At 40.2% G+C, this 24,300-nt stretch overlaps 1 protein-coding gene across 4 annotated transcripts in view; it reads left to right on the top strand.

The window, feature by feature from the left end:
- Window positions 1-24,300, top strand: part of LOC121941240 (uncharacterized) — a 39,407-nt gene that overhangs the window by 1,048 nt on the left and 14,059 nt on the right. The window contains exon 1 of one of the 4 annotated variants that reach the window (XR_015776627.1): window positions 22,756-23,731. The exons of 1 other annotated variant lie outside the window; for it this stretch is intronic. The gene's annotated coding sequence lies outside the window, so the exon portion shown is untranslated. Of the gene's footprint in view, window positions 1-22,755; window positions 23,732-24,300 lie in introns of those variants that run through there. 2 more of the 4 variants (XR_015776624.1, XR_006105731.2) reach the window with 2 other exon arrangements.

The raw sequence follows: 24,300 nt of genomic DNA, 5'->3' as shown, positions 1-24,300 counted from the left end.
CTAAATTCTAAGATATATGTAGATCATTATGCTTGAGGACTATTTTGGCCCCTAATTTCTATTAAATCACAAGTAACATGTAGTAACAAGTTGTTAAGACCCTCACATTAGCCTGCCAAAATCAAGGACAGGACCTCACTTCTCCACATGTTCGTTATAGCCATGAGGACAAAAGGGTTAAAACCAAGACATTAACCTGTCTGTTATTTTTGAACTGGATATGACAGCACAATCTGTTGAACCTGCCAGAAGATGGTGTGAAAGACACAGAGGCACAAAATGCATTTTGTTAAATATTTTTGTTTAAGGACGTCATACAGAGGACAAAAAACATCTGAAACAAGAAACCAGATGGCACTTTAACCCTTTGAAACCTGGAACAACATCACATCTGTAGTGATGCTTTTAGTTGCTTTCTACAAGTATTTAAATCTTTGAACCCTGAGCAAATTGGTGCAGTTTCTCTCAGAAACATGGGAAAAAAGACATTGAGCTTCCTGACAAGAAATGTTACACAAATTATTCCATTTAGAAAATCGTTTTAAAAAGCTAAAGAAAAATGTCTCCCTGGGAAAAAAAATAAAAAAGCTAGGAAAAAAAAATACATTTATGATTACCACAATAGCATATTTAAATTTTCTTAAAGTCTTACTCTTCTTTCTTTCTTTCATTCTTTCTAATTTTCTGGTTATTTTCTTTCTGTTTATCTTATTTTTTTTTTTTTACTCATTTCTTGCTACTTTTTGCATCATTTCTTCTCTTCTCTCATTTCCTTCTTCACATGTTTTTGAAAGAAATCGAGCCAATTCACCCAGGTCTCAAAGGGGTTAAAAACGTTCCCATCCCTGTCTCTGTTTTAAATGTTTTGCCATCTTTTGGCATGAGTCAGTATGTGTAAAAAAAAAAAAAAAAGAAAAGCAAAAACATCCATGAGAATTTATGTGGTGTTTTAAAAAAACAATTCTTTCTCCTGCTGCAATGGTCAAATATTTTTGATGACTCATCTCGGCATATAGATAAACTCATCCAATTAAATTAAATTATTCCACTGTGACTTTAAGAGAAACATAACAGGGTTATATCAAAGAAAATTTGGGGTCACCAAAATCAATTTGTTTCCAGCAGACCTTTGGGCTAAAGTTTTATATCATAAAAACAGTAATAAAAATTAAAAGCCTGAGTCCAGTTGGGAGGAGCTGAAAATCATATTCTCGATCTCTCTCCTCTCCTTGTCTCCCCCTCCTGAGGCTGCTCTGCTAAGTGGCAGATTAATGCTGATATGATGTCCTGCCATCCCACTTAATGGACCTTGGCGTCATTATTTCCTCTTGTATGAGTAATCCATGCCCGGGCTGGTGAGAGAGGGCAAGCAACAAACAAAGCACAAAACCAATTTGGCGTTGACGTTGAAACTCATTGTAATGATTTCACATTACTGCGAAATTATCGTTTGGAGATCCGCTCACATGACACGCCGTCTGGGCGAAAGAAAACACGCGGTTCAACATAAAGACAGCAGCTGAAAAGAATAACTGAGGAGAATAATGTTCTTGTGTGGATGATGGCGTGAGTCACATGAATGTAATTCCTCCTAATTAATAACATCCTTATTATCGGAGGATCGTCTGACACAGTGGCTCAGTAAAAATGCACAAGGTCACATTTTTCACTTGATGTCGCCTCATCCAAAAACAAAAACATTTTTTCCAGACATGACTCTGTGCACACTACAGTGAAGACACACACAAACACACACACACACACACACACTCACAATGCATGAGCTGTTCAGTGTCCTCATTTCTACTCAGTGCTCCTGGGAATGTCCTGAATCAGACCAGCCTTTGCTCCCGACCCCCGGCCACAGAAAAACACTTTCTCTGTGCGACCACACAAAAGGTGCAGTCAGTGTGTGTGTGTGTGTGTGTGTGTGTGTGTGGGTAAGTACCGTGGATTAACGAGAGATTAGCTACCTAGCAGTAAGTAAGCAATTTCTGTATAGCATGCCTATGTAAGTACCCACCCCCCCTCAGTTTATTGCCCGTCCCATTCTCAGAGGATGCTGTCATTTTCTCACCACACTGGAAGGTTGCTCAAACACTGGCCACACTCAAGTGTTTAAACCGCTCGACGACAAGGTCAGAATCACAGAATACCAAAGATGTACTGTAAGAGGGAGTGATTTCTGGCATGAAGTCTCCACACAGACGCCACTATCAGCACACAATGGTGGTCTTTCTACCCGAGACCTATGGAGCAGGTCTTCTGAGTCACTCACTCCTTAAAAACACCTCACGCTGTAATCCTCTTGTTAATGAGCAGAGACCTGAAAACAACAAGATCCTGCTTGATGGAAAGATCTGCGAATGAGTGAAGGCGTCCATGATATGACTGAGTGGCTGAACATTTTCAAAGAGTAACTTAATGCTACCAGGCACTTAATTACACCGTCATTGAATCCTGGCAGAGGTGAGGCCAAGTCGTTGTTCTGCAAGTCCCAAATCCTAAAGTTTGAGTTTTAAGTTCTAAACAAGTCATAACTCCTTTTTAAACAAAAATACCTTTTATATATATATATATTTTTTTAATTTATTTTTTATTGACATTCAGAATCAGATATACAGAGTCAGACGTTCAGAAACCCCTTTTATATTTTATATTTATTTGTTAAAGTTTGTTGGCAGTTTTTGCATCTCCATCTGGAATTTTTAGATCCACACACGCTGCATAGTGCAATTTCTTCGTCGTTATTCACTGCCATTATTTAGGAGAATAAAATTAACTTTGGTATCATTTTTTTCTAAATGACGCTCAGTAACATAAGTTCTTCATGGATCTCTTCTGTAACATAACTGCTATTAAACTGCTTCAGACAAAGTGGATCCGGGGAATTAAGTCCAGACTTGCTGGAGATGAATAGAGTTAACGTTTGTTGGCTCCAATCTGACGTGAGTTCAAATCATGTGACTCAAATCCACACCTCTGGATCCTGGCCCCATTATATCATGTGCATTGCTATTTCAAAATAAAATCCTGTAATGTTTTTCTCTAAACATCGCAAAAATCTTAGAGAACTCCACAGTGACATTAGTCACATTCAGCCCCAGTAAATACTCAATAATAGTAAAATAGAAATAGAGTGTAATAATAGTAATATCATAATAATAATAATACAAGTAATAACAGTAATTATAATAATAATACATCTCTTAGGTTTTATTAATTTAGTTTGTTTTTGAGATTATTGGTAGTTTAGTTATCTGAATTTCTTTTGTTCATGTTAGTTTCATTTTAGGCAGTTTAGGTGGATGAACTGGGTGCGACAACTCACTGAGTGGCTGGTCCAGTGACTTCTCCATCTTTAGTTTGTTTCAGCTGGGACCCCTTTAGTTTCCTTCAAAATACGTATGATTTTATTTTTTCTTAAAAAACAAAACTTGAGGATGCCTTTCTGAGACCAGCTGTCACCGTTGACCCTTTACACAGAGTAAGCTGCAACGGTCATTGCTGGTCAAGCTAATTTAACTTACTATATTTATAACTGCGTAGTTTTGTGTTAAGTGATATGTCACATTTATAAGGTCTTCATAATATATAACTAATAACAGCTTTCAAATAAAACGTAGTGGGGTAATATTTTCTTTGTTAAATTAAATGTAAATGCTAGAGTAAAATACAAAAACTCAAGTGAAAAATTCAACAGTAGGACACTCAAAAAATGTTTTTTACGATTTAGTCAGGGTTATGAATTTTAAGTACATATAACACTGACACCCAATTGAGTCAAGTATTTCCAGGATTAACAAAAAACAAAAAATAAAACATTTCTTTAACTAAATCAAATTATACTGGGATGAATAACTAACAGTAACTCAATAGCTTACCTAATTTACTTTAATAAAGTTTATGTAATTACTGTCAATAAATTATATGTATTTTAAATAAATATTTTAAGTAAATTCAACATATTTTAAATTTGTGTTAATGTTTATGCTAGAACTCCTTGACTCAGTGTTATAAAAAATGTATATGTAATTGAAATATGTAAACCTGAGAACGGAACAAATAATTTTCTTTGAGTCTACAATTTTTTAGTAAATGTATTATTGAATGAGGACCACTTCAGGATCAATATGATGATTTATATTAGACACATAGTCAGACAGTTGATTGTAAATTGCTGCAAAATTAAACAAAAAAAGAAAACGTATTAGTAAGTATTTAAATCACACTGAAACTGTAAGAGTCAGTCTGAAGGTGTGAGCTCTGAGCATGACCTGGTGCTGATGGATCTGAGATGATGGATGCCTCAAAAATACGGCCATCTTTTCCCTTCTCCTCTGCTGCTGATTTACAATTGATTTGTGACCACAGGCCTGGTGGAGGCAATATTGCCCTGGCTTCTTTACGTACCAGGCAATTGATTTACCAATCATTTTCATTAGGGTCAGTGGAAATAAGACAAAGAAAAAGGGAGAGCAGAGTGTATGACAGCCGAGCTGCAGCCACTGAGACCGAGAGCCGATTTGGTTGCGCGGGGCAACAGTCAGATAATGGATGACGAGGCCTCTTGGAGCCAGCCGTTCCATTAGGTTTTGTTAATGCGGTCAGAGGAGGTTGGCGTGGCTCATCCGCCTTCATATCCACTTTCAGAGACGCTCACTCATGCTGGCCAGTGGATTCAGCCCATCTCTCTTTCTCCTCTCCATTGTCTTACGGTTAACTTTCTCCTGCGTCTTATAGTATATCCTTGTGTATTTTACCCTGTTTCTCCTTTTCTATGTGGTTCTTGGGCGAGTTTGAATGGATCCATTCAGTGTTCCTGCTTTAGATTAGTTTGTGGTTTTCAGAAAGTATCATCACAGTCGTTGCTCAAGAGTAAAAGGGTACATATTGTCTCTAAATTACTGCGTCGAGGGAATTGTGGCAGATTCAGACTTTTGCAATACAAAATTCTTAGAAGCTTATTTTTGAATCTTCGCACTTCCTCAATGCTCTACGAGCATATCACTGCAACATGTGTGGCAAATATGGAACTCCAGGCTTGTGAAAGAGGAAAAAGTGAATGAACTTTGTGAACTGTACATTTAGTGGGTGGAACAGAGAGAAAATCATGAATGGAGACATGGGTGTGTGTTTTCATGTATTTTGCAATCACTTTCTTCATAATTCTGGGAATGTAAGCAGCACGAGAGGATCTTGTCTAATGCTCTCCTGTCTCTCTTTCTGTCTTCACATTACAGCTGGATTACCAACCTTGCAAAGTGACTGTTCCCATTAGGGGTCACTGCATGTCAGCTGGTCTTTGGTAGTTTGATTAAATGCCGTTTTGTGTACACCACTGGATTTAATATGAATTAAAGGGGGTCCTGCAATGCCAGCTAATTTGCAGCTCTCTCTTGTCACGGGGAACTGGGTCAGAATCTAGTTTTAGGCAATGGTGGAAGAAGTATACAGATCTTTTATGTAAGTAGTACTAATACAACACCGTGAAAGTACTCCACTACAAGTAAAAGTCCTGCATTTAAAACCTTATTCAATTAAAAGTATTATCAGCAAAATATACTGATTAATCTATCGGAGATAAAAGTACTTAATATGCAGTAAAATATGCCCTGTCAATTATATATAATGTTTAAGGCTAAGCACTGTTGCACTAATGTGTACATTGCATTTTACCTCTATAAATGTTTAAGGTTGTGCTAATCTGTACTCTTTTATATACTAGTGTAATCTGTCCTGTGAGAACATTTAGTATGTCTAATGGGAATGAAAGTGAAACTTATCTATGTTTTTACCATAGACTGTATGGCTTTCACTTGAGTCTCAGTCAGGAGCGCTGAAAGACATGCATGTGTTTGGGGAGTCCTGAGCGTGCGACTGGATAAATGAGACTTGGATAATCCTGCACAAGATGTGTGAGAGTCTGTAAACAGATTTTGTTGCTGCAGTCAAACATCGTCCCAGTTTACTTCAAAAAAATGACAATGTTTGCTGTTTTTGGATTTTCTCGTTCACCACGGAGGCATGCAAGAAAAAGTTTTCTTCATAATTTTAAGGTAACATGGCATGAATAATTTATCATATAGAGGTTTTTTTTGTGGGAGAAGTAATCCTTTAGCTACTCTCCTTCAGTAAATGTCTATCCATCTATCTATCCAATTATGTGTAGGTAGCATATACAGTAAGGCCCATTTGTAAATGCATTTTTTGCATTGCAGTACTTTAAGGACCGTGTGCTTTCTGCTACGGTTTGTTATATAGTAGCAGGTAGACAAGAGCAGCTTGCAGAGGAGGCACATGTGTTCATTTTTAAATACCCAATAAATTTATATCCAGTAAATCAAAGCAGCAGTAGTTGTTTTTTTATTGGTCATTTGAGGGCAGCTGCACAAGCTGTAAACACAACACCGGCATATTATCACCTTATAAAGTTGTTACGGTAAATGTGTTAGCAAACAGCAGATTCGGATCAACACTGGCATTCATCTGGAGTTGTGTTTTTGGTCAGCTGACAAATCTAAGTCTAAGTCCACTCCCTTTTAACTCTGTCTTTGGTCTCCACCAACTCCAGAGGGAAATATCTAGCTCTTTAGATCCTAAATGCTCCACAAACTGTATATGTCTGATGTTTGGTGCTGTACAGGTTGTACATTGAGCTTTTTTATTGAAAATTGTGGCTTACTGCTGCTGAAAACAGCGTTGATGAGATTATGAGAGTGAACCAAAACAGTAAAGTTGCAATCCTGTCAAACCAAAAGAATTAGCTGCTTAGAAGCCCTGAGGGGAACTGCAGAGTGGGGTGATGACTTTCTGTGAGTTCATCACTGCGTGCAAACCCAGCTTAAATTCTGTGTCAGCCAGGCAACATAAGATATGCAAAGACACCAAATAGTGAAAATATTTTGTGACTGATAAAATTTCAGTGGCCTAAGATGTTTCTTTATCACGGTTTTGTCCTCTGTGTTTACCTCTTCATATTGGTGACAATATATTCTAAAAGTTTTCTCCATCCCTCAGACAGATGTTTACACTTCGAGTTAACACTGTGTCTGACCTTCCCCTCGTCGTTCCTTCACTGTCTCACGTCTTTGCATCCCCACCGTAGCGACCCTGATTTCTCCTAGACCGAGTAGGCCTTGCGTTCCTCGCCTGTACCTCCCTGTCATGTTTTTATCCGCCCAGCTGGTGCATCACAATGGATGCCTGTGCCTGCCGAGCTCCCTCTGACCTTCTCCCTCACCCAGCCGCTCCCTCTCCCTCTCTCCCCCAGCTGAGCGGGAAGCTGCCTCTCTGCCAGCCTAATAAATACAAAAACAAATTGCAGCAGGTTAGAAGTATGCAGCGTGGGCCGGAGCTGTTAATGTAATGAACTTGGCTTCATGGAAATACGAGGCAATTAAACTCCCACGGTGCCTCCCTCTGGCCCAGACAGACAGACTGACTAGGGGGTGTTAGAGACCCTGGAGGGGGAGAGAGCAGGGAGCTAAAAGACAGAGAGAGCTGGGGGGTTGACAGAGAGAATAGAGCCATTTAGCTGGCCCACAGGAGTAGGAAGTGTGCTGACTGTGATTGAGCTTAAACACCAATCAGTCATGAGGCCGCCTCGTCCAGAGGTCACGTTGGGCCTACAGGAGCATTGTCCGACCATCGCTCACCCTCCTGCTGTTTGTTTTGGTTGTTTGCCGGCCTGATTGGCCTGATTGCTGACTGATTGCCAGCCAGGTTGAAGTTGTTCAGGTGGCGAGGGAGAAACAGGAATCAAGGCGAGGATCAGCTTCGCGTGTGTTCTCAAATTTAGAGCTCCATGTCTGATCGTGTGATACAGCAGGCTGTTGCTTCTCACAGCAAACAGATTACTTGTCATGTGGATAATGTTACATCGTTTGAAAGAAATGTGTAAAACACTAAACACTTATCAGTCATACAGTTTGAAAATACATACAATGGTAAGGGAATGGAGAGGCATAGTATTTTTTTATGCTAATGTCACCACTCAATAACACGTTACAGTATATCTTGGTTGTTTAATCCGTGCAAAAACCAAAGTGTAGAAAGGCCAATTTGTGATTTTACAGAGTTTTATAGAAACAATTTCTTGTTTGGTAGCAGTGGCTTTTTTGGAGTCTTGTTGTCATAGTGATGTTGTCAGATTTTGTAACCATCAGACAGAGCTGGGGTAGTACAACACATTCTCACTCCTAATGTGTCACTTTGTTTAATGACGTCAAACTACCCTACACATCAAACTGTGATGATATAGGCACCCCTCCAAACATGCACATGTAGTGTTATATGTTTACATTGTCATATGGATTGTGTGTGTTGTGCTGTACACATGACATCTGTTGCACGTGTCCTCAGCTGCTCTTCCCGAGGTTTCTTCCATTTTTTCTGTAAATGTGTTTGCGGGGCAGTTTTTCCTTGTGTGCAGAGGGTGTTGTATATTATACAGATTTAAAGTCACTTACAGCGAACTGTGATGTAAATAAGATTAAGTTGACCTGACATGAACAACCTGCGGACAGGATGACTTGTCTCCTCTGCGGGCCTCAGCTGAACTCAAGTCAGAGCCAGAATCAAACGTGAGATCTTGATCTGCTTCAATCAGGGAGGCCTGATCCCCGAGCTTTCACCACATCTGGTTTGTAATTGGCCGTGCTGCTGTAGGATGATGCAGAGGGTTGGGCATCCAGCCTGTTGGTGGAGGTTTACGAGGGAAGTCCAATATCTGACGGCTGCACCCCATCAGAGCACAATTGTTACAGCGTGGGATCTGCCTCCTGAGCCAAACTGCCTGAGTTATTGTCTATCATTCTTTCTTTTCTATGTGAATTCATTGTTTGTTATGAATATAAATATCGACTGGCGTTTGCCAGATGCACGAGAGTGAGGGGGGAAGGAGGAGGGGCGTGATTGAAATTCTAGTGAACCTACAGGAAGTAATCTGGACCGGCGCACGCATGAGAGGGAATGGTTTCCGTCTGCTTCTGTTTGCACTCGCGCTGAGATTTGTGTGAAATGTGGCTTTCTTACACACATGTCTCTCTCTGGGTGGATATCTCAGAGGTGACCCACAGCTTATCAATCTCGCTGCTCACACGATATCAACGCAGGGCGTTACCCTGATCCCTCCTCACAAAACACAAAACATCTGTGCTGTGGACTCTAAAGCCAAGTGACCACCTCGATGAGAAACTGTATTCAGGATAGCAGAGAGGCTCCTTTGGCTTGAAGCGGCTCAAAATCTGCTGGCTTTGAAGCTATGAGGAGGACCGCCTCTCACTCAGCACAGATAACACTCAGGCCTTAACCCAAACTCGACTCCATCTGCTTGCTGCACACAGGAAATGAAGAAAATGTGATGAAATGAGTGAGGAAAGCAAAGAGTGTGAAGTTCAAGCGGTTAAAACCAGAGCTGAGCTGCTGTGTGAACAGGATTTGTGCCAGTTGTGGACTGAAAGAAGACTTATTTTATATATAATACAACATATGAAAGTGTTAACTCTACCTTGACATAACTGAAAATGTTTTTATTCAGGGTCACAATGTAACATTGGCATAGATTTCAGGGGGTGTTGAGGTAACACTTAATATTTAAAACATGCGCATTTCTCTACCCCAATAAAAACATGAAAGTAGCAGAGGACGAAATTACGATGTTCACACCAACCTTTACATAACAAAAGTGCAGGAAAATCACCTGAAAATTAGCACAAAATGACAGAAAAAGAAAAGAAAAATGAAAGTTAAAAAATAAACAAACAAGGCAATGACTAGGTTAAAAATTGCCTAAATAATAGTAATCATTTTGTAACATAATTTTGCATATACAGTACAGTATAATCCCAAAAACTATAAATACAGTTTTCTGGATATTTTCCCTGGCTTACTTTTAATAAATTTATAAATCTACGATTTATTTGCAATTTGTGGGACATTCAACTTGCTTTTTCCAATGTTTTTGAAAGAAAAAAAACAATGTGCTCATGTTTCAAAGGTTAAAATACTTGTGAAAGGCATCTGAGAGCAGCACAAGAAAAGTGATGTCGATCCAGGTTTCAGAGGGTTAAAGTACAATGTAGGGCGATGGACGGCGATGCTCCCCTCTCTTTATAGCTGAATCCCAGATGAGGATGTGCTGAGGACCTGACAGGAGTCGATTCATCATCCCTCACGGGTCATCCATCACCAGCGGCAGGCAGAGGAGCAGCGCGGGGCGGGGAGACAGCCTGAGAGCGTATGGGGAGCACTCTGCTCAGAGCGCCCAACTGGGTGCCCAGTCCAGCATGTGCTTCAGGGAGCTTCCTGTGGAGCAGCACAGTGATTAGTTCAGCCTGTGCAATGTCCACATGTTGAGGTGATAAATTGGAAATAAACGAGGGTTACAGGACATTTTACGAATGCCGTCCCAGTACAAGCTGAATCATACAGTAACATTTTAAAGGACAGATTTTACTTTAATATGATTCAGTTTCAGTCTGTGTTTTTTAATTAACACTTTGTAACCTGGAGAGCCTTTTACAAGTATTTAAACCTTTAAATCTTGAGCAAATTGGTGTGATTTCTCTCTCAAAAAAATGTGATGAACAAGGAAATGAACAACTTGGTGAGAAATCTTCCATTAATAAGTAATTACTAAATATTAAAATATAAAATGTCTAGGAAAAAAAGGAAAAATGCTAGGAAAAAATATATGTTTGTAACTACCATAATTACATATTTAAAATTATGTTACAGAATTCATTTTAAGATGTTTTTCCAAATCTTGCCTTTTTTTTTTAATAACATTTTTTTAAAAACTATTTTTCAGGTGATTTTCTTTTGACTAATTATTTGGTCATTTCTTCTTTTGTTGATTAATTCTTTCTTCCCATGTTTTTGAAAGAAGTCTAGTCAATTTGCTCAGGTTTCAAAGGGTTAACTAACTTTACTAACTTTTAATCCAACAAGATGTGCAGAGAATATGTTGGAGGCCTTGAGCAAAAGTTCTGGTTTGTTTTTTAAAAGAAATCAGTGGCAAATATATCAGTTCACTGGATAATGTGTGTAGACACTGTGTAGTTGGGTGATCATTGTTGCATTTTCAGTCACATACGATGCAATGCCAGGGAGTATCCGATCTGTCTGCTTGGACTACAGACTGATTTGCAGATGTCTGAATCATATCTGTTTTTTTCCACATATGAATGAGGCCTGAAATCAAACTGAGTATATCCAATTTCGTGTGATTTTTTTTCTTGCTTCCAGGCTCATGATACGTAACCAATCTGTGCCACATGAGAGGAAAAAATCTGATTTGGGTCACTTGAACCATGCAGTGTAAATCCTGCCATTGAAGCATTTTGAATCAAATGCTAACATCAGCATTTTAACATGCTACAATGACAACATTAACATGCTGATGTTTTCCTGTCACAATATTTAATGTCTACTTTATAAATACCTGCGTAAAACTATAAAATATCCAATCCTATCACTGCACAGGAGGAAGTGTGCATCTACTCACAGACAAGAGGCTCATGTTCGTGATAGGGCAAGATGTAAATATTAATGTGGTCCTCCTCGGCTGAGCTGTAATGCAAGCTACATTGGCGGTGCTAGTTGAGCTAGCAGTTAATGCGTGTTTATTTCTGCACATTGATACGTCTGGCGGGTGTAGTTCAGTAGAAAGAAAGAAAGTAGTTCCTACATGAAACTACTCACAATAAACTCCATGGATTATCTCAACTAACCAGATTATGATTTCTGAAAAGACACATTGCTTTTAAATTTTCTCCTTCTTTCTTCTTTTGGTGCTTTGAGCACAAGTTGAAAGCCATCTAGATTGATGATATTTGACAGAAGGCAGACATCTCTACAGCCGACATATCCAACACTCAACAACTCACACCAAAATAACATAGACTGATAAGCAGCACTGCAGGTGAGAGGAAGTTTTGGGTTGAGCTGTTCCTTTAAGGGATCACCAAAGTACAATTTATCCTCTGGGGAAATTGAATATCTGAACCAAATTACATTTCATGGCAAACCGTGCAACAGCTGCTCCATCCAAATGCAAAAATGTCAACGTCTTGGTAGCTGTTAGGAGAGTCATTAATGTCTGTGAACTTCGTCCTCTGGGGATCATAAACGTCCTTAGAAAATTTCATGGATATCAATCAAAAAGTCATTTCAGATTGGATGAAAGTGGCAGACTGATCATCATTGCAATCCCTGAAGCCATCTCAATCCCATGGCAAAAAAATCTGGTAATTAATGCATGTAAATATGTGTGTACATGCACATGTTTACATCTGTGCATGTGTTTAACATCCTATTTGACGATATACACTGTATGTGTGTGTCCCTGCCCTGCCACCTGTCTGGCCGCCGCTGCGTCCCGTCCTTTGATGCAGGGCGGTGGTGTGTCATCCAGATGTGGCGGCAGAGGTTTGAAGAGTTCAGTTAGTCCCCAGGGATTTTCCCTCTGAGCCCCTCACACAGGCAGGGCGGCTTGGAAGACCCATACAGCCCACATATGTGTGCGTCTTTTCCAGCCTGGCTCTCCTCATCCCATGCTCGAATGTCGTTGGACTCTCTCCTCTGTGACTCCTACAGCTTCATTTTCTTCGTCTTACCTGCGGCTTCTTCATCTTTCTTCTTCTCCCTTTGACATTTGTTGTTGGATATAGCTATCACATATAGATTTACTGTACTGGATGAAGGGTAGTTACGCCTTTGGGATATGTGTTTCTTTCTGTTTCCTGTTAAATTTTATATCTTTATGTCATCATGCAGCTCTTTTTTTGTGTTGGAGCAGGCAAAGCACTGGTGTAATTAATAACATACAATACCCAGGGCCGTGGTATTTGACATGCTGGCTCACCGACACATTAAAATCTAACTGAGGCATTGTTGATGTTATTAGTTACACCTGTGCTTCTCCTGCTATGACAAATCAAAATGTCTGTGATGTGGGAAAAAGCTGATTGAATGAATCAGCAAATGGTCTCATAAAATATAAATAAGGTGTGTAATCCGTTGCATTAGACAGAGTGAAGTGGGTGTATTCAAAATGAATACACATGTGGCTGTGCAGTTTGTTAAAAGCAGAGCTGCAGATGGCCTCGATGGTTGAGAAGTATGAGAAAGAAGATAGTGAGAACTCTTACAGAGAGAGCCCTGCAGGCAGCATGCATCACACACAATCCCTCTCTTTAACGGCTTACAGCAAAAAGTCGCCCAGCTTTAGGGAACATATGTGTCTATTTTCGCTCAAAAGAGTCGTCTAGCATGTGTGTGTGTGTGTGTGTGCTTGTATTTGTGTAACTTTCTCTCACTACGTCTTGCTGTGTAGTGAGAGAGGGAGTCTGAACGGTTTTAAGTGATGCAACAAAAAGGTGCAGCACTGTAAAAACTGGACCTACTGTAAACAACAGCGGCAGTGACTGCCTTCAGCTACATGATCTGAGTTTGAGAGTTTGAGATCTGATCTGCTGTGCTTTAACTGCCCTTTAGCAACAAACTAAAGTACTCTCCCCTCTGCTGGATAGGGGAGCAATAAAAATTCTAGAAATATATTTAAAAGATTACTTCACCCACAAAATGCCCATTTGTATATCAATGACTCACCTTGAGTTACCTTAAAGCCATGAAAAAGCGTAGTTTTTCTTGCATGTCTCTACAATGAACAAAAAATCCAAAAACAGCATATTCTTCATAGACTGAATGTAATCTGGGCCAAGTTTAAAAGCAGCAAAACTACGTCAAAATATTCGTTTACAAACTTCCACACAACTCGCACAGTGTAATCCAAGTCTCGTTTATCCAGTTTTATGCTCAGTATTTCCCAAATGCACTTTAGGGATTGTCCTCCTCCAAATAAAAGACCACCCATGTTTTAAGCAGCAGAGATTACAATCTAGATTTATGTTATTTTGGTAGGTGGTGACCTTTTCTAACAGATGTAACTTCTTCTGGAGTAAAGGAGAAAGTCAGACAATGTAGCGTAAAGAGCAAAAAAGTTAATGAAGAGTGGGAGAGAGGGAAGGTGGATGGGTCAAACAAAACAATCCCTGGACTTTCATACAGTAGATCGGTGTTTGTGTCCTTTGTGAAACCAAAAGTCAGTGTATCATTGTTTTAACAACGAAATGTAATTATCAGTGTATTTCACCTAAGGTATGTCATGTGAGTGTTTTCACATGACGTATGTCCTGGAGATATGTTATTTTACCTCACTAAAAGACACTTATTTTAAGCCAAACCGTGATATTTTTTCCAAACCTAACTACGTTGTTTTGTTGCAACTGCAACCACTTGATGTAACAACTGTGTTAAAAACAGTTTACACAGTTAAACAGTCATACAGGCCATTCTGTCAGCCACCAGCAGGTGCATTCATCTAGAAAACGCACCTGTGTTTTCTGTTCACAAGTATGAACATATGACTTGTGTGGTCTCATACACAAGTAGAGCACCCAGCTGCATGCACTTTAACTCTACTAAGTTTATGCACAAGCAGTAGTCAAATGTGTGCACTTGCCAGGGAATCTAAGTGGAAGTGTGTTAAATTATTGTGCAAAATAATCCTTTCCCATACTCCTGTAATAATTACTACAGCTAGTAGAGGTTGCACCTCACAAAAAAAAGGTAAATATGGGTCGTAATTTCTGATTGTAAAAACACCATATGTGGTCGTATTTTTGAGGTGGACAGACTTTAAAATGCATGTGTTTGGAAGGTGAGTTGAGCATATGACTGGATAAACGAGACTTGAAATTATACTGCAGGAGTTAGTAAACAGCTGTTTTGGTATAGTTTTGCTGTTGTTAAATGTGGACCCCTATGACTTCAATTTAATCAAGACTCAGTTTTTGGATTCTTTGTTAACCGCGGAGGCGTACGAGAAAAACAAAGTTTGCCTCATGAATTAGACGTAACACGTGATGAGTAACTGATGTAAAAATGATCATTTTGTGTGTGGTATTCCTTTAAACCGCATTCACAAAAACATTGACACACACATGCAGAGACCCGCACGTGAATTACAAGGAACTGGGAGTGATCTAATTTTTTTAATGAGAGAGAGAAACGATAAACATTTGAAAAACTCTCTTTCATCAGCGTCATTTTTCATCTGCGGCCATGTTGCTGCCCTGTGTGAAGAGGCGAGCTCTGGTTTGGTCTGGAAACAGGATGTGGGCAGGAGAACTGGGCAACTGCCACATGCCATGGAGCCTCTGGAGCTCATTTGCATAGGTTATGTGTATGTGTGTGTGTTTGTACAAGTGTTTGGTTTGTAGCTGGGTGTCCAATAAAATCCTTGTGTGCATGTGTGTCTGCGTACTTGTCTTTTGTCAGTTTGTGCGTGTGTAAACTTGCAAATGTTGGGTTCATGCCCCCCCGTTTCGTGATATGCTTGTATATAAAAAGTGTGTGTGCTTGTGTGTGTATGTGCTTGTTCCCTCCTCCATGTCTTGCGTAGGCTTCTTTTCTCGGCACAGCACCATGCATGGCATCCCCGCTGGCTGTCTTCAGCCCACCCTGGAAAAGTCAAAGACAGGCAGCCAGGCTGTCTGTCTCCCTCAGTTTGTCATCAGCTTCACCTCTCCATCTTTCCGCTCTGACAGTGTGTGGTTGAATATCAAAACATGAAGACAGTCAGGACAGAAGCAACACACTGCAAAAATATTTACCCCTAACAAGTGAGTAAATCTTGCTCTGACTCTTGTAGGCATCATATTTAAACAAACATACACGTTTAGTTTAGCAAAAAAAAATGCTTGACTACAGGACACTGGGACTGGAGTCAGCCATATTAGGACTTGAGATTTTACTTGGACTTGATTGCTGTGATTTACGTGAGATTTGAAGTCTTAAATCCAAAGAGTTTTTCAAGTCTTACACTATGATTATTTAATTATTAGGCGTATATTCATTTAAAGGCCTCAGCATAAAGCAGATTATGAGACAATGGGATCCTGAGCACAGATATGCAAAAGGCCCCGCCATCTCTCCTGCACAGGACCACAGACTTTGTGGTGGTTTTGCCTAATTTGTTTTTGTTTACTTTTTTGGCTGTTTTGTATCTCTTTGTAGATGTTTTGCCCCTTTTTGTAGTTATTTCATGACTTTCTGCAATTGTTTTAGTCCTCTTTGTATATTGTTTTGTGTGTCTTTACAGTTGTTTTTCACCCTTAGTTAATTTGTGACTCACTGCGGTTGTTTTCCCCTTTTTGTAGTTATTTTGTGTCTCTGCAGTTCCTTTGCATCTCTTTGTTGACCTTTTGAGTCTCTTCCTGGTAATATTTTGCAGCTGAAAGACACTTTTGGCCCGCCACTCAGTAATCTATCCATGAATTAAGCTACTGAATATAAACAAATATTAAGATCCAATGTCAATTTGAGACCCAAAAGCCTTGCGTCTTGACTTGTGAGAAATTACAGCCAGTAAAGAGAGAGTCTTTAGCATATTTGCCCCCTAAAATATTGAAGAAAAGGCTTGTGTCCTTAGTTGGACTTGGATTAAAGTCTGCCCTTTATGGATAGGAGATTTGACTTGAGACCTAATGTGCACCTTCTCCCAAAAGACACAACAACAGCTCTGCAGATTCATCCTCCAGTATGAACATGGTTACTCTTAATTCAAGTCACACAGGAAACCGCACACTGACCACATTTACATGCATACTAATGTTTGACCATTATTCAGAATATAACAATATTCTCAATTTGACATGGTTCGTGTAAACAGCATATTCTTTTTGGATATTCTGAATGTAGCTAGTAGTAAAAATCAAGACGTGTCATATGCCAGTAATATTACAGTTTTAGGAGCATTATCTGGACATAAATACAGCACATTTGGAGTATGCATCTGAGTTGGGGTTTTATGGCTTTGCACTGACATAAATGTGTTATACACAAACCAAATAGCCAACAGTTTGTAAGGCTGGAGTAGATGCATGCCCAAAAGAAAAGCCTATATTTCTGGTCAGAAGTAGAGACACATCTTTTTTCAAACATTATGAAAGACGTGGATATCAACAGGATTGCAATGCAAAATTATCGCAATGCTGACGGCGGCTGAGGGAATGAAAGAAGAAGGCTGTGTTTGTACAGCACATCCGCCACTGGTGGAAAACTTCAAAGAAGAAGCAAAATGACACAAACGGCTCCAGCTGCTTCACGTTTCTATATTCTGACATGATAAATGACATGTTCCAGTATGGCGGCATGTAAACGGGAACATTAATTTCACATATTTACAGTAATGTCTTATTAGCCGTCCAAACAGCTTAGTAGGAATGTGGTCTTTTTCAGAATAATGTCAAAAAACTGAATATTTTATGCATGTAAATGTTGTCAATGTCTTAAGTGTCCTGATTTACAGTAACGTTGATGTATGGTGTTAGAGGAAAACATGAACATAGAAGCATTTTCTTACTGCAAACAAGCCCACATCACACAAACAATGTGTGACAGTGTTTATATACTGTAACATAGTAATGTGTAACAAAACAGAACTCGTTGCATGCAGTGAAACCGCTCTGCCCTGTGTTTTGGTGAATGTTTGGTTTTAGTCACTGGAAATGAGAGAATGATCCCAGTCGGTCAGCCTGCCTCTCTGCTTTATCCTGGCTCGGCTGGCTGGAAAGTCTGAACACTTCAGACTGGTTTAAACAAACAAATAAGCCCAGAGGGAAAATATGAGAAATACAGGCAAACATCAGCACCTTGGCTTGAGCAACGAGCGCCCATTGCTGCCTTGAAAGATGGCTTGTTTTGTGCTGAGACGGCATCAGCTACATGATCTATGATTAATGTCGTCGTGTGGCGTCTGTTTTCATCCTGTGAAGCTTTTCTCTCATAAGTGCTGATTAATTTTCTGTAGTTTCCAGAGTGGGCAGTAATTTCTTTCAGTCAGGTTTTATTTGCTCTGGGTTTGAGATATTCATCTCTGAGATTTCAGCCTCGACACCAACGCAACAGAGGTGAATTGAATTTTGTTTGTGGTGCTCAAAGCACTGAAAATTAGATATACATTTCTTTTCAGAAGTAGTTTCGCCTTTATTCTGGATATTAAATGTTTCATAGTGACCATTTCTTTTGTAACTGTCACATTCTGCCTCTCTGTCCCCGTCTTTATCTACATCATCCTTCCTCAGAAACCCTCAGAGAGTTGTTCCCTACCTGTCCACCAGATGCCCTCAGACTTTTTCTTCAGACTTCCTTATTCACATGCTCCCCTAAATTTCCTTTCGTCTTCAGTCACTCGCTCCCTATACCCTGATATCCATTGTACTTAGAACTTGGAAAAAACGACTTCCAACACAGAAAGTGCAATGGAACGGTTATTTAAGTCATTTCAGTCAGAAATTTCTACAAGATCCACCTAGCTTAAGTTAGCCGACATGAACACCCAGTGCACCATATGCAGAATGACCTTTTCATCAGTTTTGACTTTATGTAGTGTCTAATGAAGTGTTGCATTGTGAAATGTGCTGTCACAACATTGTTGCTGCTACCATTTCCATTCAGTTGATTTGTGTGTCATAGAAGTCTTTGCAAGCATGCTTATCTCACACAAAAACAACTGCACACAACAGCTTTAGGCTGTTGTGGTGGTTCACGCTATTGTTCTCTGTAACTGTTTACACAGTTTTGAGCAGTTGTACGTTATTTTAAGGGAGCAGAGACGAGCAAGACAGTTGACTTCTCTCTTCTTTAATAATGCTGTGATAACTGATGAAGGTCCTCCGTTGATGCTTGTGAAGCTCATAAACTTGCCACACAAACATCAGTTTGTGTTGGGCATACATGTTTTCCAGAGCAGATTCACTGGGACGCATTAATATCTGAAGTCTGGACTACAGACTCGGAAATATTGACTTCCAATTTGCAATTGATTGCACATAGACTGTAAAAAAAAATTGATGTAGCAACTGTGATGTCACCCACTGATTTGTGGATTCCAGTTTTGAAGCTTTAAGTTTAGCATTTTGGCTGTCGCCATCTTGGTTTTTTTTGGAGTCGGAAAAGACCAAGGTTTGGCAAAAGGATGGAGCGGTTCAGGAGACTGCCTGTCACTTGAAGCAGCCTGCCTTTAAATATGCGTAACGTTAAGCCTTGATAAAATGTAAACAGGGGAGTTGTATAAAAAGTCACCCCTCTACAGTTGTCATGAAGGGGGAGATTAGATCAAAACTATTCTTTGCCTTCCTTTTCAAAAACAGGTAAATATAGGAGATTGATTGCCAGTGAACTCAGCACTGCAGCATACAAGTCCATCTTGTCAGCTTTTTTGTGTGTGTGTGTGTGTGGATTGTTTTGTTGGTGTGTCCGTGCGACACCATGGACAGGCAGAAGAACAGGTAAACAGTAGCAGAAACAGAGGTCTCTGAAAACTTTCAGTGGTTTCTTCTCTTTATATATCTCTTGCTCACTCAGTCTCTTTCAAAATCAGTGCAGATGTATTTGGATCGACATTTTATCGCTGCTTAGGAGGAGACGGACAGTAATTAGCGACGACGCATCTTTGCATTTTGCTAGTTAAGGAGCTGAAATTAGCGCATTCATCCAGGAGTTGTGTTCCCATCAATGTCGATGGAAGCCAGAGGCGATAAAAACTGGCGTGTACTGCAGAGTTATTCGACCCAGGTGTAAATGCCAATCGGCCAATCGTACACATTCGTATTGCAATAAAAAGCCAGATGTTAGCGGGTGTTAGCAGGGTTTTTTGTGCAGTGGGAATGAGGCTTTACTCTTTGCCCACATCTCAGTGTTGTTCAGCAATTAAAAAGGTTTGGTGTCAAGCACATTTAAGACTGCTGCCCTAGTTGTAGGCGTGAGGAAGAATATGGACATTATTTTCCTGATCCAGTGGCACAAAAATGTCTACAGAAAAAGTATGTAAATATGTATGAACTGACATATTTCATCCATTCACATCAAAATGTTTAGTTAGCTGCTCTTAGCAACAACCACCGAATCTTCCATGTCTGCTGAACAATGACGTCAGTGAGGTGCATATGTTGTGTTGATCGGGAAAAAAAAAAAAACAAACCTCACCAAGAAGAAAATGGCTAACATGAACATCTTGTCAGATAGATAAATGTAGTCATTCTTTATTTGTCATTTAATACACTGTCATATAAAAATACACATTGATGCAGCTTCAAGTACCACAAACAGATTTCTTTTACCTCCTTTGCATTGTTGTGGATGTAGAAATCTAAATGCCAGTGCAGATGACACCTACGCTATCTGCACGGCTCAGTACTATTAGAGGTGGTGATTACACACTACATGTCCTCTTGTAATTTGGGGTGCCTAAAACACCCAGGTCATTTGTTCAGGAGAAACTTGATGCATCCGTAGCCTCATTTGCTGTTAGCTCAGAAACTCGGTAAAGTCAGCCATGAAAAAGACACTGAAGTCTAATTCTGTGCAGTGGAAATGATAGATCGCACTGATAAAGAAGCTGTGAGTTATGAGACGGACAGGCGGCTCCAAGAACATTGCAGGGGCTGCAGTTCTCGTCCCCAAAACTGCTTTTGTAAGATATTATCTAACTTCAAAGAGAACACAAGAGTTTAATTAATGAATGTTACATCTGGACATGTAATACTCTTTGAAATACAGTCTAATCTTAGCTGCTGCCCTCTAATCATTTGAGATTTACAGCAGGGAGCAGTTGGAGCCACCGTCGGCGATGCCTGTACCTCAGAGGGACATCATTAGGGTGTCCCCGCTGAGTGTTTTTTTACTTGTTGTTCACATATTCTGCTGTGCATCAATGGCATTAAATTCTACTTTCTAACAAAGAGGAGTCATTCCACTTTTAGTATGGGGGTTCAGCATAGTTTTTACACCTCAGCATGACTGAAAAGCTGTTTTTGGCATCGCTGTTGTGGGGGTAAAATTCGTGACTTTTTAACTTTCAGGACGCTCTCTCCGCTGGGCCTCCTGTCACTCTCCAGTGTCAGACTTAAAGGCCAAGTCCAAAACTGCTGCATCGTGCCTGCTGATGAAACCCTGTCATTTCTCTACTGGCTTTGTTGACAGAGTTATTTACTGGGTTGGACATATTGATGGCCAGGCTTTAGAGACACCAGTGGATGTGACTCTGCCACCTCTTCACTTTAACTTTTGTATAAATTTTGCTTTAAAATGTTTTAAAGGCCCAGTGCGCAGGATTAAGGGGATATATTGGCAGAATTGGAATACAATATAGTAAGTATGTAAGTAAGTTTTCTTTAGTGTATAATCACCTGAGAATAAGAATTGTTGTGTTTTCATTACCTAAAAATGAGCCGTTTGTATCTACATGGGGAAAGCATGTCATGGCCCTTAGACAGATTTAAAACGGCCCATTGCTTGTCAAAAATAAACTATGTGGCCTGCCGCACAATATTAGTTACTCAAAGGTCACTCAGCATTTTTTACTTTTTTTTTCCCACCCATGGAAGGATTTTCATGCAATTGTAGATATGTACCAAGTTGGAATTACACAGGCAGAACTAATGCGTTTCATAACGTAATGATAAACAAGCAAATAAACAAAGGAAGAAGCGTAACAGCATTGACAGCGAGGGGCACCGCTTTCATTGAGTTTCTCAGTGCCGCCAGTCTCCTCTGAAATCTGCATAGCAAATGCCGATGTCATCCTTGGAACCGCATGGCCATGTGATGGCATAGGAAGACAGGCGAGAGGATAGTTTTGGACGTTTTCTCCAAATGAATGACAGTAGAAAGGAATAATGAAGAGGTTGACCCCATAGTATGGGCTTGGGAGCTTACAATTAACATTATTTTCTAACATGGCAATAACATAAACAAATGTCACATAGATGATGATGCAAATGTACTCAGGTACAGAACAATAATACTAATGTGAAAGCTGAACAGCGGGGGAGAGGAGAGGAGGGCAATCGTACCTGATATGAAAACACCCTGAGGGCGGTAGGGGTTAGAGACAATCAAATATTCCTCATATGGAAATAGAGGTGTGAAGTTTAATGTCCTTTAACCCCTTAGAACCTAGATTGAAATCAGATTTGTTGATGCCTTTCTCAAGCATTCAACCTCTGGGAACTGAGAAAATTGATTTGATTTCTTTTGAAAACATGGGGAAAAGGAAATTTGACAAGAAATGTCCCCCCAATTGCAAAAAATAAGTAAAAAATTAGTAAAGGTTTTTAGCACTTTATTAAGGTAATTTTCTTTCTTTTTCCTTTCATTTTTCTGCTCATTTTCTTGTAATGTTTTACCAATTTCTGGGTCATGTCTTGTTGGTCATGGGTCATTGCTGTTGCTCATTGCCTTCTTCATGTATTTTTTTATAAGAAATCAAACCAATTTTCTCAGGTTTCAAAGGGTTTGTCAAAAGACACTGAAACTGTTTGAGAACTATCATGCTTCCTATTGAAAACTTTAATTTTCATATTGATATATAATAACAATAGCCATCTTACTATGTTATTATGGTCATAAACTATAAGTGGTTAAATGTGTTTTCTGCCCATTGTTGTTTTATTGATCCTACATACATATCTCCTGCAGTAGACCATTAGTTCTGTAATAGCGGGTAAACACTAGAGACAATCACAAAGCAAACAGAGAAACACAATCGATGCCTCTCAGCTTCCAGAAATCTGATCCTGCACCTGGACTCCTTCAAAGTACCTCAGCACCTCCGTGCAAAGAGCAAAAAGAGAGACAGTGTCCCTTTAAGGGATAACTCACAGAGGAAAAAGAAAAGCTGCAAAGAAGGAAGGAGAGGAGGTGTGTATGTGTACGTGTACATGTCCAACTGAGAGACTGGGGAAAGAGACGGAGAGGGAGGAAAGAGAGATAAGGAGAAAGAGAGACAAAGAGAGAGACACAACATTGCATTAGGCACTAAGCCATTCCTCGCTCGCTAAAGGCTAATGCAATTGCCACAATAAGAGTGTCTCAGCGGAGGCTGAAAAAAAAAAAAAAAAAAAAATAGAGAGGGAAATGAAAGAGGAGAGGCGGGGAGGGAGGGAAGAATGGAGGGAGGGATAGAGAGGAGGAGGAGGGAGGGAAGAAGGAGAACTGGCAGCTCTGCCTCCAGACTCTCATATGGACAGTGGATCTCTTGGGACAACTGGTTGAAAGTGTCTCTCTGTCTCTACTGTTACTCCTGGCTGAGTGGGTCGGTGCTGTGCTGTGTCTCCAGAGTGATTTGTCAGGTTTGCAGGGAGGAGAGACACAAGGAGAGAGAGAGAGAGAGAGAGAGGGGAGGTGGGGGGAGACAACTCCGGTAGCAGGCAGGCAGCAGTTACCAGCCTGCTGCTGGCTGGGTGTGTTAACTCCACATCTGACCTCTATGGGAACGGAGCAGCCTCCACTCCTCCCCTCTCCTCCTGGCAGGCTGTGGGAACACGGGGGGGGACAGATCTTCAGTTTGCCCCTCTCTCTGCTTCTGTTGAGCTCCGGGAAGCGGCCCTGGACATGACATGGACAGCTTTGGCAGCGAGACCCCATCGGGAGACTCTGAGGATTGCAGTGCCGACTGATTCTTGGATGTGAAAATGGCACAGTTGGCACAGCGGGGCAGCCGTGCAGTTGTCTCGTCAGTCATTAGCCAGTCAGATGGTTAGTTAGTCAGCCTGTAAATAAGTGGGGTCCTCCCTGTAGGGTCAACTTTTTGCATATCCTCATCTGAACTCTTGAGGTGACTCAGACTTACCGAATAACAAAAAACGGACCTGTGGGCATGGTGAGTGGCAAACACCCCTCTCTGTCTCTCACATGCTTTTTTTTCACACACACATTTCTTTCCTTTGACTCTTTCCCTTATGTGGGTGTAGCGTTCCATCTCCAAATTGAATTAGTTTTGCTCTGTTGTGTGCCTCTCCTTTTTTTTCATCCTTTCTTTTTCCTTTGGCAGCTGACACAACACAAGACAACAGATATGATCAAAGCCTGGCTCTGATGTTATGGAGTTTATGCAGTTGACATAGTCTCACTTTGATCTTTTGGTGATGGCACTTGGGAATACAGAGCATCTATTTGTATGACAAACAAGTAGTTGGTTTTACAGCCGTCATTGTCTCACCAAAGATGTTTCACACGGGTGGTTTCATCTGTATAAGGGTGGACTGAAAAATAAAATCTTTATTTACTCAGGGCCAATTTAGAGCTTAGTGGATTTTGTAATGCCAAATCAATAAAAACCTTATGAAAGTTGAATAAACCTGCATTTGATTTTGATCTCTGTGAACAGAGAAGCAGATACAGTCCTATTTCTCTCTCTCTCTCACACACACACACACACACACACACATG

This window comes from Plectropomus leopardus, chromosome 5 (genome assembly GCF_026936395.1).
Source record: "Plectropomus leopardus strain MGB_pleo_1.0 chromosome 5, ASM2693639v1, whole genome shotgun sequence".
In the NCBI taxonomy this organism is placed as follows: domain Eukaryota; kingdom Metazoa; phylum Chordata; class Actinopteri; order Perciformes; family Serranidae; genus Plectropomus; species Plectropomus leopardus.
The sequence above is the reverse complement of the archived record's forward strand: the minus strand, read 5'-3'. Positions and strand labels throughout refer to the sequence as shown.